This window comes from Dermacentor variabilis, unplaced genomic scaffold, assembly GCF_050947875.1.
Source record: "Dermacentor variabilis isolate Ectoservices unplaced genomic scaffold, ASM5094787v1 scaffold_12, whole genome shotgun sequence".
Classification (NCBI taxonomy): Eukaryota; Metazoa; Arthropoda; class Arachnida; order Ixodida; family Ixodidae; genus Dermacentor; species Dermacentor variabilis.
Window position 1 is genome coordinate 26114119 of NW_027460280.1, and position 15972 is coordinate 26130090.

Consider the following 15972-nt stretch of genomic DNA (forward strand, 5'->3'; position numbering starts at 1 on the left):
GAACAAATATTCAAGCCAATTTATTCGTCATTACTATTAGTTAGTGACGCAATGGTGGACCGCAAGCAGTCTAAATTTTTTGCAATTCACAAATATTCTGCCTTGTCGTTCAACTGATGTTAAAGGGCATGCAATTTTAAAGTATACCGGGAGACGATCACTGTTTGTACAGAGATCAATCGCTGTCCAAGATTTCACAGTGGCACTTGTGCTAGAAAACGTCAAATCTAACACTGAACGAGATTGTCCGCGGACAAATGTAGGTCCTCTGATATTAAGGCATGAAACGTTTTTATCTATGGTCCAGTTCCACAGACGTGTCCCACCTGAATCTGTTTTGTAACCCCAAGACACGTGATGCGAGTTGAAGTCACCAGGAAGAATGACTTCATTTTTGCAGCTGGCAAGCGCACTATCCAATTGGTATGTACTGTGCACGCCAGTAGGGAAATAAGCATCTATAATTAAAATTGAATGGTAGCCTGGGATGCTAAGGTGCACTGCCAAAATTTCACATTCCGGAGACATTAACTTGAAAGCTATTTTCGTCTTATGACAGAATTTAGATAACAAAATTATTAAGCCACCTCCTTGTGAAAGGCGATCTTCGAAAAGGTCGAAAATCTTTAAAATGAAAATTTTTCTCAGGAGTAAGCCGGGTTTCTTGTAAGATTATGACGTCAGGATTAAGATTAGTTGTTAAGCATTATAAGTCTGTTGAAGCAGAAAACAGGGAACGACAGTTCCACTGTAGCACTTTTAAAGAAGCTATGGTGATAATCTAATTGATATGGTTACTTCAGCGACTACCGTCGCAATGAACTTTCTTGGATGCCAGAGTGAGAAATTGGATTACCATTTTTGTTTTTGGTATATGGACAAGAAGCAGTTACTGGAGACCCAGTTCGCTTTTGCGGCCTGGTATCATGACCTGTTTCCATGTCGACCTGCGAGTCTGACTGACGCGAAGAAGAAGGATCGGATCCAAGAAATGTTGGGTCCGATGTGGTACTTGGCACTAGGACTGAACTGGCTACCTGTTCTGCAGCACAAGCAATCGATTTGGTGATTGGTGTTGCAGCTGTTTGCAATAGCTGTGTCATCTGCGCAGTAAACACTTGGGAAAGACAGTCGGTAACACTTGTGACGATATGTTGCATTACCTTTGTCATTGCTTTTTCTACGGCCGATTCAATGAGTTTCGACAAGTTGTCTTCCTGTAAAGTAGATTGCCTCGCAGTGACGCCAGCGTATCCAAAGGTTCTTTCCTTGACGACTGCAATAGCTTCTCGCCGCGAACATCGTCGCCTGTCAATTACCTCGAGGACCTGTATTTCGTTAGCTCTAGCCGAGCAGTTTGCATAGTCAGCCGCATGGTTTCCTCCACATAGGCAGCAAGTTTCGGCTTCAGCTGTGCACTCATTGGGAGAATGATCGTCACCACAGGCGCGACAGCGTCCATTTGATTTGCAGCCTCCTGCACTATGGCCAAAACGCCAACAGTTCCGACACTGAAGTGTACGGGAAGCCAGAGGTTCCAGTCTAAAAATAAGTGGCCACACTTTCAGTTCAGAAGGGCAGGACATGCCAGCAAACGTAGCAATAAGTGATTCTGTGGCAACTTTTTCTCCGTTTACCAGTCGGTTACACCGGTATACAGCTATGACGCCAGCATCAGACAGTTCCTCCAGAGTCTCAGTTGGGCTCAATCGAGAGTCTACGCCCCGGACAATGCCTTTAGTGCACGCTAGATGAGGAGGAATAAACGAACTCACCGGGACAGATGCGAAAGTCTTACACTTTAGGAGGTCTGCGACACAGGTCGAATCTGATGACCTACAGATTATCCCACCTCTTCCAAATTGTCGGATATCGCTTATCATCTGGAAATGACGCGTCATGGCCTGGAGCTTGGCCTGAACAGCTTGTGGGTTGTTCAGCCGATGAATCCACCGTTCGAAGGCACCAGCGCGACAGGGATGCTGCTAACACCGCTGCGGAAGAAAGATTGCAAAGGCAAATCATCAGGGGAAAGGGAGGCTGACCAAGGGCTGGGCCCTTGCCCAGGAGAGTTTTTAGACATCAGCGTTGTTTCAATCACGGATAAGTCCTACAAAAATAAGAAAAGTATAATAACTAGGTCAAATCCACCGAAAACTCAGTTAAACCACCAAGTAAGTTCCAGCTTGGGCACACCGGGGCGGAGATCGAACGCCGAGCTGCTCCGTATGGCGTTTCCCCAGCTTTACCGCAGCAAGCACATGCTTCTTCTTCCTTCTCATATCTCCCTTTAGAGGTGCGTGTTCTAAGGCATCCTGATCTCGCTTCGAAAAGTAATGAGCTTCCCTTTGAGTTATCGTAAATTGTTTCTTTCCTGATTTCGTTTTTTCCTCTTAAGTAGTTACTCATGGCAGGTTTCTTTTCCATTGCCGCCATCCATGAGATTATGTCAGCCTCCCTGACTTTCCGCTTGACGTTCTTTGTTGCTGTGTTGCTCACCGTACAGGCCGCATACTTGTTGGTAAGCTTCCTGGTTCTTTTCCTCCACTGTGAATCAATTTTTCCTGTACAGATACCTCGATACTGTCTCTGTCCATTTATTTTCGTCCTAGTTCCTCAGTTGTTCTTCATAGTCAATTTTACTGTGAGCTTCCCTCACTTCAAAACTAGTCCAGCCCATATCACCCTGCACAGCTTCATTTGTAGTCTTCCCGTGAGCGCCCAATGCGAGGCGTCCCACTGACCTTTGGTTCCCATTGAGTTTCGATTGTGCCCCTATTTTCAAGCAAACAACCGCATTTTCAAAAGTAAGTCTTGGAAACATTACACCTTTCCGCATACCTCGGAACACCTTGTATACCGCGCTCTGTGCTTTATTATGGCTGCATTTCTCTTCCCCTTTACTCTTATTGTTATTCCTTTATATTTAGTTACAGCAACAATTACACTAGCACGAGTAAACCGGTGTCATATAGATAAGCTAAAAGGAAAGGCAAGATAATTTAAAACCTTGCGCATGTGTGGTTAGACCGCTCGAAGCTGCATTCCTTCACTCAGCAAGGAAAAGTGCCTTCCAACGTTCGATTTGACAAATTTTTAATCCATAAGAAGCAATATTCCTATAACTACGAAACTGGTTTCATTGTCTAAATAGATAAATGGCAATTGCCGCCTATCTCATACGTCCGCCCTTCTTCGTGTCAAAATTGATATGTTCACAAGCCTATCATGCCACCCCAGTAATAGTGGCCAATCTCAGAGGCCGCGTGTCTTAGATTAAAAGGATGCGATGGCATCCCTACTCGAGGATAATGCTGTCATGACGATATTCACCGAATGGTGCTTTAACGGATAAGTTCAATATGAGAAACCGCAGACAGACGTCTTACGTCATTCGCAGTCTTGATGGGCCGCAACATCGGGACTGTGGAGTCTTGACTTTTGTAAAAGAATGTGTGCCACCGTTTATGATACTCTATAGTTCTCACCACAAGATAGTATTTGTGAAATCGAAGTTGCTATCCCGTACATGTACTACAATAACAGCGTGCTATCCTCCAGCCTACTATGATCACACTTTTAGCGATGTTCTTATTCCGTCTCGCAATAGCTGAACGCGGGTTCCCGGGTGCCGATTATCCGGCCTGTGGGAACTTCATTTATTCGAACACAGAATAATCTGGTGGCACATTTGTCTTACGTCGGAAACTTCTTGTCCTGAAAATTCCCTTTTATCTCACGCAGACTATCACAACTCCTACTCACAACGCCTACTGTATCAACTCACGTGCGCGCGCGCGCACGCACATGCCTCACACACACAAACACACACACACACACACACACACACACACACACACACACACACACACACACGCACACACACACACACACACACACACACACACACACACACACACACACACACACACACACACACACACGCACACACACACACGCACGCACGCACGCACGCACGCACACGCACACACACCGACAGAGACAGAGAAAGAGAGAGAGGGAGGGAGCAAAACATTTTAACACAATTTCCATGACCTATAAAACGGTTCTGAAGTTCCCCCGAAGGATTGTGGCAGACGTTTTAAAAAGTACTTTCTTATTTCTCTTTGTACGTTAACCTGCCCACTTTTCTTCTAGTGTACCGCTCCGAAATTTCCCTCAAAGACCACACAAGTTAGAACAAATTGGAAAACAAAGTAAAAGGTGCACTCGCAGAACGCACCCAACAAACACGAGACGTCGCGCTGATATGATCCACTCTATACCTGCGCTAGCCTCTCCGTGCTCACAGACTACTCCGCAGCGTCAGCGCGAGTTCAGCAATGCGTTCGTCAAGGGTGTGTACGCCGCACGAATAATAATAGCGATTCCCGGGCTTTCACGTCAGTCTAATGTTTAATACTCACATTGGCTGTTACCAATATTGTAGTAGAGTGCCAGGAACAAATCCAAACTGCCTGTAAAAAATCACGGTAGCCAGGCGTTTTTGCCATTACACCTTGCTTGGAATGCGACCACTCGGCCTACGTGCATAGAATCAAGTTCGAAAGCTCGTTTTCAGCGGCACAAAGCCGTAGCTTCGGAGGTGGCGCAACGAGGGCCTAGCATCTACAGTGAGGCTTCCATACGGGCACTTTCTTGGTTGCCAGGTAAAACGCGGATAAAACATGTAAAATGTGAGTACTCCATCAACTATAGCCATAGTATTTTTGATGCAGGTTATACCGGGTGTTTCAGCGAACACTTTCACAAGTCTTTAACGGTTGCCTGTGGCAGATATCACAATTCCATTTCATGAACTGGTTCTACTGGAAGCGGCGGATACTACTTGCAAAAAAAATTGAAAAGCATAATCGACAAAAATGTAATAATTAAGTTTTTAACTAATTACCTTATGGCCCATATTGCAATTTAAAAATTATAGCCGTGCAGTTCGCAACGTAGTTCCACTTGGAACGAATTCTCAGGACGACACCAGTTTCGAGATATTAATTCCCCAAATTTGCGGAGAAATGCAGTGGCGTTCCAGTTACTTGCTTATCAAAACGTCGTTTTATGCATTCAAGCACAAAAGTAACTGCAACGCCCGTGGATTTCTCCGCAAAGTTGGGGAATTAATATCTCGAAACAGGTGTCATCCTGAGATTTCGTTCAAAGTTGATCCGCCTTCTGAACTCCACGGCTATAATTTGTAAATTGCAATATGGGTCATAAGGTGATTAGATAAAAACTTAATTATGGAATTTTTGTTAATTAGTTCATTATGCATTTCAATTTTTTGTGCAAGTAGTGGCCACTTCGAGTAGACTACTTCATGAACTAGAATTTTGCTATCTGCCACAGGCAACCTTTAAGAATTTTTGAAAGTGTTCGCTGAAACCCCCTGTACGTCTGGCTTATGTAAGTCTCCCAATGCTACGTTATTAAAGCAGAGCTGCGGAAAGGAAATTTTCCGTAGTTGAAAACAATATTATTCCAAAATTACATTGACATTACTTTTCACCAAAGCATAGCCGTCTTCGACCAGGTCAGAGGAGAGAGAAACATATATATAGATTACGCAAACAGCGATAAACTCCAAAATACCAGTGTGGAACGCACGGTTTCTTTGCCGCCCCCCCCCCATAGCATGAAAATACCAAATGTAGTCTCGTGGCAATTGCAGCCCCTCTTTAGTACGGTCTTATTTTCGCGGAAGTTTGAAGGGCATGCTGTCCTGTCACCGCCCTGTAAAATGAAAACTTGTGCCACCGTTACAGAGTAGCCATGAACGGCTGGGGAAAGAAAAAGATCGATTCACAGCATAAATCGGGCCGGAGGAACCGACGCACGTTCGCCACCCAGCCGCCTGCAATTTCCGGCGGGTGCAAAAGCAGCGGCCACGAGACCATCGTCAAAGCTGAGTCTATTATATTCCTCATTCCCTTGCGCGTGTGTTCGTGGCAGCGAGAGCGAATGCGCCTGCGCATGTGTGCGTCGTCTACAAAAGAAAGGAAGCACTATATATATATATATATATATATATATATATATATATATATATAAATATATATATATATATATATATATATATATATATATATATATATATATATATATATATAAGTTGGAGAAAAAATAACTGTTACCCCCAAAATACGTAATGGGTCTTTTCATGGGTGCCTTGCGCGCATGCGCACCGGAAGCACCCTAACAGCGCCACTAGCGGCGAGCGCACGAAACATTTTTGGTGACATCCGCCAAAGAACGTACGTACGGGCTTTCCGTGTTGGCCGCGCTGCTCCTTTGCAGGCGGGATCATAGTTTTTTTTTTTTTTTTTTGCGATGACACAGCGATGTGCTGCCGTAGGCTGCAGTAATGCCAGCGGAAAGCCTCCAAACGTGCGATTTTTTAGATTTCCTGCCGCGAGGCTTCAAGCAACGAGACAAAAGAAATGGGTGCAAGCAATACATCGCGTCAACGCCAACGGTTCGCCGTGGGAACCGACAACAAACTCCCGCGTCTGCAGAAATCACTCTGTAACAAGGAAAGAAACAGTGACTTGATATTCCTTATTACTTGATGAACAGCGTGTCTGCTGAGCCCATAAGTGTAACTTCCAGCTCTTTCCGAGCGGGACTGTGGCAGGTCGGCGATCGTGCATTTGTTTAGTACGCAATGTCGGTTGTGTTAGCGCAGTGTGACCTGTGTCGTGCACGCGTTAATAACAGAAACATTCAAGAAGATGTTTAACAGTTACATTTTATTTCAGGAGTACCCTCATGCTTTATGCCCCACCCGGACAACGTATCATTGGTTTTCAAGCACACGGCAATGAGATGCCCTGGGTCAATCGCTTGCTTTGACAGAGTGAAGAAACGGCAAGGTATAGGCTGTGTGTGACGCTGTTTGAGGTTCGTTAACTGTCAGCATTTGCGACCTTGCAGCAATCTTTCTTCATTTTGTAGTCATCACTTGATCTTATCTTTCATTATCATGAAATCACCCGCGTAATGCTGAATACGCCGGCTGTCGTGCGATTGCCGATGCCAAGTAGCATCGTGCAGTACTTGCGAGTGAAGCTTCCTGAATAGCGAGTGTTGATTGCTCTTTCTGCCGCAAAATAGCTCACGCTGTCGTCTTGGGCGAGTCAGTTGCGGTATCAGCAGCTAGATGCTCCCTTCGCTAAACACCAACCAATTTTTAATGCGTCTTTCTCTTGCAAATTGAGATTATGTGGTCACTTATTTATGAGTAGTACAGAGTTTTTATATTTGATGTTGCACCTATTTTATTAGTCTTAAATCGCACATTGTTACACTGTAGTGAAATATATTTTTAATGTAATTTAGCAGCTTCAAGACTGGCAAATGCAAGTAGCCAAGCCAGCAGCGGTGCAACCACATGAGCTGTTGGACAGAGGACCCCACCGAGTATAGCAGCAGGCCAAAATAGAACACCACAGGATTGCCAACCAGTTGCCGAGGCATCTTCTCCACCTCTTGGTCAAGGAACACCATTAAGCAGAGCAGCAAGTGCAATGTCATTAGGTTCTAAGACCTGTGAAGATAGTGCGGCATTGCATAGTGTACCAGCTGAACATGAAAAGAGCTGTCAGGTGAATAATTTCCCTCTAGAACGTATAATGCTGCTTGAAAGCAAATTAAATGCAGAAAGAAAGAAGGTGCAAAAGCTAGAAGTACAGCTAAAAGCTGCTGAAGAACAAACAATACAGTGGCAAGCACATTACTACGAGCTGAAGGCTACAACACTGTGCCTCGATAACATGCAAGGTACTGAGCATATGTTATATTACACAGGACTGGCCTTCTGTGCAAGTGTTTTGTGATATACTAAATTTAGTTTTGAACAATAAATTTACAATAGACATAAAGAGCAGGTTACACAGTGCTGCTGAGCAGACGTATGCAGTACTAGTTCGCTTAATGACAGGTATGGCCACACGAGAGATTGCTCGCATTTTTTTTAATTTCAATGCCGTCATTCAGCCGTATACTTTCAGAATGGGTACTTATATTGCAGAAGGTTCTCACTGAAATAACTAGCTTCCCCACACTTCCTGAAGTACGACAGCACATGTCACCTCATTTTAGACGGTACCCAAACACGCGTATAATACTTGACACAACAGAAATCCGTATACAAAAGCCCTCAAGCTTAACTGCCCAGAGACGAACTTTCTCCCACTATAAGTTGGCAAACACAATGAAATGTGTTGTAGGCGCAACACCTGACTGCCATGTTAGCTTTGTGTCGCCATTAGATGGGGGAAGTACCAGTGATAGAGCTAGTGTGCAACAGTCTGGAGTACTTGATCTATTCGAATCAGGAGATGGCATCATGGTTGACAAGGGATTCAAGGTAGATGACCTTCTGCCCACGTGGTGTTGTCCTTCATATGCCTCCATTTCGTATTCCTGGAGAAGCGCAGATGAGTGCTGAGGATGTTGAAGCCACAAAGCATGTTGCAAGTGAACGGGTGCACATTGAAGGGGTCATAAGAAGAATCAAGGAGTTCCATTTATTGGACAGACCCTTACCTATAAACATGTTAGACATAGCAGACGCAATTTTCACATCTGTATTTCTCTCAAACTTTAGGCGACCACTAATAAATAATGGGAAGGAAGTGGAGACCGACACCATGTAATAGAACACGAAAGCAAGCGGTATATTTATTCAGAGAACTTAAAAGGTGTCGTCATGCACCAAATTTTTATGATGCAAAGGAACAATCTACCACAAAGCATACAGCACATTGTCATAAAATAAAGCAACTCTTGCGCTTTGTTTCAACAATGCTTCTTTTGAAGCAAAAGAGAAAAATGATTTCCCTCGTAATATTAAATATCCTTCTCACGCTACCAAAAGCACCACCCTTGGTGCGAGAATATGCTTCGTAAGTGAGAAAGCGTGCAAAAGGAAAATGCACGTGGCTACGCTGCCTTCCCAGTGCTAGAGCTAACATTTGCAATGTAGGTGTTTCGCCCTATACTGTCACTATGTGTGCGTTAGCCTTCTGATAGTTATTTTCAAATTGTCCTCATCACAATGATCAACTACAGAAAACCCCAGAACATACTTCTTGTAGGACACGTTGTCTGCACCTGTAGCATAAATAAATCCAAGGCGTCGGATACGTCATCAGTTCTGGAATTATAGCAGCCTTATAGAAGTACACCAGGCCCTGAAGGATGTCTTTCCAAATTGCTTCGCCAAAATATATACGCTCCACTGATATGGAGTCTTGAAGGTCAGCATGGTCTGTGAAGACTACAAAGTCGCACCATGGCTTCTTCGCGACTCCCATCTGCCCTTGTACTTGGTAGTAATAATGATGGTTTTTTTTTCAGGGTGACCACAACATTGGTTACTGCCGAGTATAAAGCTTTGTCAGAGCAGGCATCAACAAGTCTTTGGCCAGCTTTCGAAGCGGGGCACTTCACTTCTAGAAGCCCATCCTCACTGCCATCTCTCACAAGGCGATCGGGCGATGTGGCAATGAAAGAATGTAATTCATGAATGTGCAATCCTGTTTCCAGGACATCTATATTTTTTTCATATAGTTGCATCAATTCTAGATATTTTTCAACCGCTTCAGCTTCATGTTGTATTCCGTAGAGCCTGGGGTCACCATTTTTCATGGTTTTCTTGCGAGGGTAAAGTATTTCTTTAACAAGCCCTTCTGGCTCCAGGCAATGCAGTATCCTGCGGAACTTTGAAGCAGTTAGCTTTCTGTCTTTTTCTGTGAGCCATGCAGGGTTCCTATTTTGGCCTACGGTCATTGCACAGATATCCGCCCTCTGGGTAGCTGTGAGCGGCACCTGCTCTTTGAAATAGTCATCGATCAATGTGAGGCACTTCTGCGAATTCATGTCCTCTGCGTCGTTGATGGGGCTCACATTTCTCACTGGTGCTCGCCTCTCTGTGTAACGGTTCCACACCAGCTCAGGTGCATGTGTGGCAATCGCACTCCTAAACTTCAACAGCCCAGATTGATTGAGATGAGGAGGAAGTTGTCGTTTAGCCTTAACGGGCACCGTCTTGTTAATCAGATCTTTCTTAAAGGTGATGTCCGCCAAGGGTTTTGTCCTGAAAATAAAATGCGGGGACTTGTATACAGTGCATACACATGTTCTATAAAGCTTACTGGCCTAGATCTATTTTGACATTTGATTATGCATGCGGTTATTTTGGGCTAACGCTGGACACTGCAAACTCCTGTGAATCCGATCAGCATGCTAGCTCACCTCTTCAGATAGAGTTTATCAGCATGCTTACATTCTACATTAAGGTAGCATTACAAGGAAAAGTGCATATACATAAGCTCCTTCTGAAGTCATTTGTCACATCGTGCTGTGTTCTATTTGTTCCTTATTCTGTTTTTATTCGTCCTTATTCGTCTATTTGTTCTTATTCTGTTCGCTGCATTTTACCTGATTAACTAGAACTGTGTTCTGAATAAAAACATTTACCTTACCTTGTGTTGGTGCCATCCATCTGCACGGGACACTCGTACAAGACGGCCTTTGGATACTTCGAATGGCAAACAGCAATGCAGCTATATGCTGACACCTTTGGCTTTGACTAGGAAAATCAGAAAAAAAAGTATTCAGATTTAGATGCCTGTTAAATGCTCCTGTGAGTGGGCAAAACAAACGGAAGAGAAAGCTAATGTTCGTTACAGAATATATATTTCAGAAACGCGGACTCGCTGCACTACATTTCAATAAGAGCGTTCATTGATTTTCATTTTTTTTTCTTTTCTAGCTGCACGGGCAAGGTTCTCGAAGGCGCGGTTATCCGTTCATGATATAGACAGCTCAAACGGTTTATGCACGGTCTGGATCTTTTTTCTTGCGAAAATACGGTGGAACATCAAATAATCGCCAGAACTATTCGCCCCGAACTACTCTTCGCAAGACCAATGGGCCCGAACCAGTGACATGCGAATGATTTTACGGCAAGCATCGCCCGCAGCCTGCGGCTCGACTCACTTTGTAAGCGAAAAATGAATGTTTCCCGACAGCGAGCCGTAGCGCTGTTTGCGCGTAGAGACGGCGACCGCGCCGCCACTTTGCGAACACACCGTTGTTAGGACACATCGTCGCTCAGTGTTACATCATAAGGGCGGACAGCACATTCGTGCACAGCATTTCACGTCTCTCAAAAATGTACTTACCCAGCAACGCGATCGCAGTATGCTTGGACGACGCCCTGCTCCGCCTTCAGCAAGCGTTACGACTTGCTTGTAGTGGCCAGCTTTCATCGAGCACAAACATATGCTGCGCAACACAAGTTCGGTCCCTGTTGGTTGTCCGCGCATCAGATACTCGATCCGGCGAATGTACCTTTCCTCTTTGAACATCCAACCTTTATGCAGCTGCCGGTGTGACTCGTCGAAATGGCTGTCGATCATGTTGTCTGTCACTGGCGGCACCAACTCCAAATCGCAGCTCCACTGACCGCCAGAATCATGAAGTTTCTTGAAGTCTTCAATAGAAAACATGTCGAAGAAAGCTTCGCAAGAGTCGACGGGTGGCTACGAAAATCAGCGGTGACGATGCAAGCGTACTGCGTACATGTAAAACTTTGAACAGCAGCAACTTCCCAAACCTCCCACACTACAATCACAGCACAACGCAAAGCAACAAAGGCTGTCACGCCGCCGCGTCAACCGAGAGCCACCGTATTTGCTTTCGGCTCTCGCCGCTAGAGGCGCTCTCCCATCGTGAAAAAGGTGAAAAAAGCGAAATTGGGATGCCTTAGAACACGCAATTTTAAAGCGAGATATAAGAAGGAAGAAGCATGTGTTTGCTGCGGTAAAACTAGGGAAACTATGGAGCGTGTTTTATTAGAATGTGAAGACGTCTACCCAGCGGTCGATTTAGGCACCACTGGCCTCCTTGAAGCCCTTGGGTTCAGCGGGAGCAGTGGTAAAGTAAACATGTCTTCAATAGGCATTAGCAAGAGGCGATTGGAGGATTGGTGGAAGAAAAGTATAGAAATGACAAAAGACGGAGTCGTGCAAAAGCACAGTTTGCAATAGGGGATCAGAAAATTTGGGTGTGGTAGTTCATAGTGTTCTTTTTTGTCTTTTTTTATTGTTTAACCTAAGTAGGACGTTAGACAATATAATAGCAAGAGCTTGGTGGCGCAACCCACCGCCTCGTTCCAAAGGGGACGCTCATAACATCCATCCATCCATCCATCCATCCATCCATCCATCCATCCATCCATCCATCAAAGGTCAATTGTCGCAGATGTAGCAAACATCTTAATACGCGAGGTAGGAGGCTGACTGTATCGCCGCAGTACCAGAACCAGAAGTATTTGGTAAAATACAAGTCAGCGTCAGAGATTCCTTATATATGAGTGGCTCGGCAGAGTTCGAACCAATCATGGCGGGCGAAAAGTTACGAAGGAGATGAAATGTATAATTCCAAATATGGCCGCAGCTTTGCAGAATCCCGACTTTTGATTCCTACTCCATGAAACACTACATGTATTTCACTTTTTGCAGCTCCTTAGTTTAATTTGGTTGACATAAGTGTCGGCTTATTGTTAGCGAGCTTTAGGTATGCGGGAGGGGTGTGGGTAGTCTCCAAATTAGGGGACTCTATTTGCAACGCAAACAGAATACAACACCAACCTGAGCCAGTTTCTAAATTTTTTAATTGTTATATCTATGCGCTAATTCAGTCGTTTGGCTGCGTTTGTACGTCCCTATTGCAGCTCCGTATTGTTCGCACCTCCCTAGCGTCCTAAAGCAGCGCCGTTCCCATTATTTCGCCTTCTGTTTGTTGAGGCGAAAGTCTTGAGGAGGAAGCTTGAGCTCGGGCCCAAGTCCGACGCGGCCTATTAAAATACATGTAAAACGCAAAAACGTTTTTTTGAGGTAACCCCTGGATCGATTTTAATGAAATTTGTTGGATTTTAAAGAGACAGTTAAATTCTAATGACTGTTCGAAGCGGAATGTTGATTTAGGGCCTGAATTTTGTTGAAATAATATTCAAAGATTTGAAAGTTAGAAAAAAATAGAAGCGCGAAATTTACAAACTAATAGCTCTCCGTCAAGAACAGATATCGCAGTTCCGTAAACGACATCCATTAGATCATTCAAAGCGTACAAATTCCATATGTCAATTTATATATTACGTGAATTTGTTACGTCGTGTACAAGGGTTCTGGAAAATCTGTATTTACACATTACTAAATATATTGAGATTCATGTATAGCATATCAAATTTGTCCGCTTTAGATGTACTATGAGATTGAATTCACAGAATCGTGATATAATTCTTAATTGCTGAGTTACGGAGTTGTATAGTTTTGTTTTCTGAAACTTTTCAATTTTTGCCAATTGTAAGTAAAAAATTGACGACCTAAATGAAAAATTCGAAACCAACAGTCACTAGATTTTAACCTTTTTCTTAATATGCAACAAAACTCATCGAGTTTGGTGCAGTGGTTGCCGAGAAAAACGAATTCTCCTTTTATAGGTATTTAGATAGGAGCACCCCAGCTAAAGCTTCCTCTTCAAAGGCCCCTCACCAGTTCTGGCCTTTTTGAGCTGAGAAGCGCAGAGCGCACAATGCGCGCCAACGATCGTGTTTGCAAAGAATTACATCACTACGAACCGCGAAAGGGCCTGAAATTTCAGTCCGAACGCCGTTTCGCTCTTCATTCGCGGCGAATCCGCCCGGAGAAGGACGGTGACGTAATCGTGCCCCTGCGCCTACGTAATCGTGTCCGCAGTGTGACGTCGCTCGTGGTGATACGTGACTTCGATCATTATTCAAGACATCTGTTGTCTGTGCGATTTGTTGCTTAAATTGACGAATTGAAGTTTAGAGAAATAATAAAACACACAACCGGAATGTCTGCGGAATGTCTGCGTGTTTTTGTTTTACTTCGCACCGAAGCAAGAGAGATATACTTCCGCTTCGCCTGTTTGTTCCCACGGTCGTGCGGTCACGTGCGCAGGTACCGAAATTATGCCATTTTCTACCGTCTTCCAGCGCGTGGTCACGCTTTGCGATCCGCTTGTTCTGCCTCAGTATTGGTGTAGCACAGAATTATACCGCTAAGAATGTTGCCTTGTGCACAGCGCGCAAAATCGTGCGCTGCGCGAACGAGACCACAGCTCGCGCGCGACGCGGTCAGCGGAAATGCATAGTGCAGAAAAAAAAGCGAGGAAAAAGAAATAAAGGCGGGGCCTGTGACGTATGCGTCACGCGATCCTCGAATTCTGGTATGGGAGAACGCAGGGAAGGAATTTCGCTTGCGAAAGCTAGACCAACACCATCTATGTTTGTCCAGGTGGTGTTGGACAGACGGGACGAGTGGAGAAAGCGTCTTGCTTGGCAGTGGAGCCCACCTCCTGAAATCGTGGGTTCGCGGCACTGAAATATTTCTATCTGAACTATTAATGAGCCGATTTGAAAAATTTTTTGCAGCAGAACGCTCCCTAGAGGACACGTAAGAACTTCCAGCTTGAAACCAAAATTTGCTTTGGGTTCTGGTGAGGGGGCCCCTTAAGTGACTCGTTGCGTGGTGACCTTGAGCAAAAACCGACAGGCGCGAAAAATGGTACAAAAACCCACGTGACCTTCACCGAGCAAGCGGCCTGTGGAGAGGGGAATGACGGCGCGCGCATTCAGAAAAACAGGTGTTGCGTCGAAGATGTCACGCGGCGGTGGTTGTGGCGACAGTCGACTGCGAAGCCACCGAAAAGCCTGTTTCACATGCAAGCGATTGAGCGAATGGAGCGAGCAGCGGCGCGGCGCTGCGAAGCTTTTCGCGAGGTTTCGTTTCACATGCATTGCCGCCGCGCGTTTTCCGGCGCTGCGAATATCAATGTTGCTGGCAAAAAGCACTCAGCCAGTTTCGGTAGTTTGCGACTACCAACACAAGCATTGTCTTGTCCCTGCTTTTCAAATTTTTATTTTATAGGTACACATCCTATGTTTTAAGCACCTAAATCATGCTTACTTGTTATCTTTGTGCTGTTTTTGTAAAAAAAAAAAATACAAAATGCGCCTATGCGGCGCGCAAATTCGCGAGCGGCTCGGTAGTGTATGGTACTGTGCCGTAATGGATGCTAGGCAGATGGATTTATGAGCGCCACATGATTCTTACACGCATCTCTTACATCTATTTAGATTGGAGCACCCGAGCTAAAGCTTCCGTTCAACTAAATGAATGCCAGCTTTGTTTTTCTCGCGGCTGCGTAATTAAAGCAATAGTTGTACAACTCGAGTGCGCAGAACAACCGCATGCAATAATGAAAAAAATCCAAGGAGCGTGTGATATGTGCGTAAACCGGGACAATAAATATGTACAAACGCGTGCAGGAGCGCGACGAAGAGCGCTGCTGTGCGAATCACGGCAAGCGCACGAAGTCTGCGCGGCGACAAAGATCGAGTTTCCGATAAGATTCAGCGTTTCAGATTCAGCTAGAGAGGCGAGAAAATTTACTTTTAAGACAAGCATCGTCATGCCGTTCAAGAGTCTGCAGCATTAAAACATATTAACAACACTGACAATATTGCAGTTCAGTAGAACTGGAGTTTTCGCTTACCGGTGCCATAGGCGTCCCCGACTTTTTCCCAAAGAGACTCCTCTATTGCGGAAGTTGTATTTCACATTCCACAGCCGTGCCCGTTTCGAAACCTCACTGATTAGCAATTCGTCGAAAAGCTATCTTGGCATGCTGCCCGTACCACGTGTAGCAAGTAAATAAACATCGTCCTATGCGCAGGCTTTCCCGCACTAGTCCTCCACTGGTCACGTGGCGAGGCGCGTCGTCATTGGTTCGGAAGCAGTGCCACCGCGATGAAATTCCAACTTGCCCGAACCACGCCGCTCCCGCCGCTAGTGCCGCCGCCGCTCGAAACAGGTTTCTGCGTCGCGGCGGCAGGAATCGCGAGCATTTTCGCTTGCATGT

The 15972-nt window shown here is 45.0% G+C and overlaps 2 pseudogenes; one reads left to right on the forward strand and one right to left on the reverse strand.

The window, feature by feature from the left end:
- Positions 1-7996: 7996 nt before the first annotated feature.
- LOC142566246 (uncharacterized) lies at positions 7997-8672 on the forward strand (annotated as a pseudogene).
- On the reverse strand, positions 8630-10599 carry LOC142565983 (uncharacterized; annotated as a pseudogene).
- Between the last annotated feature and the right edge of the window lie 5373 nt (positions 10600-15972).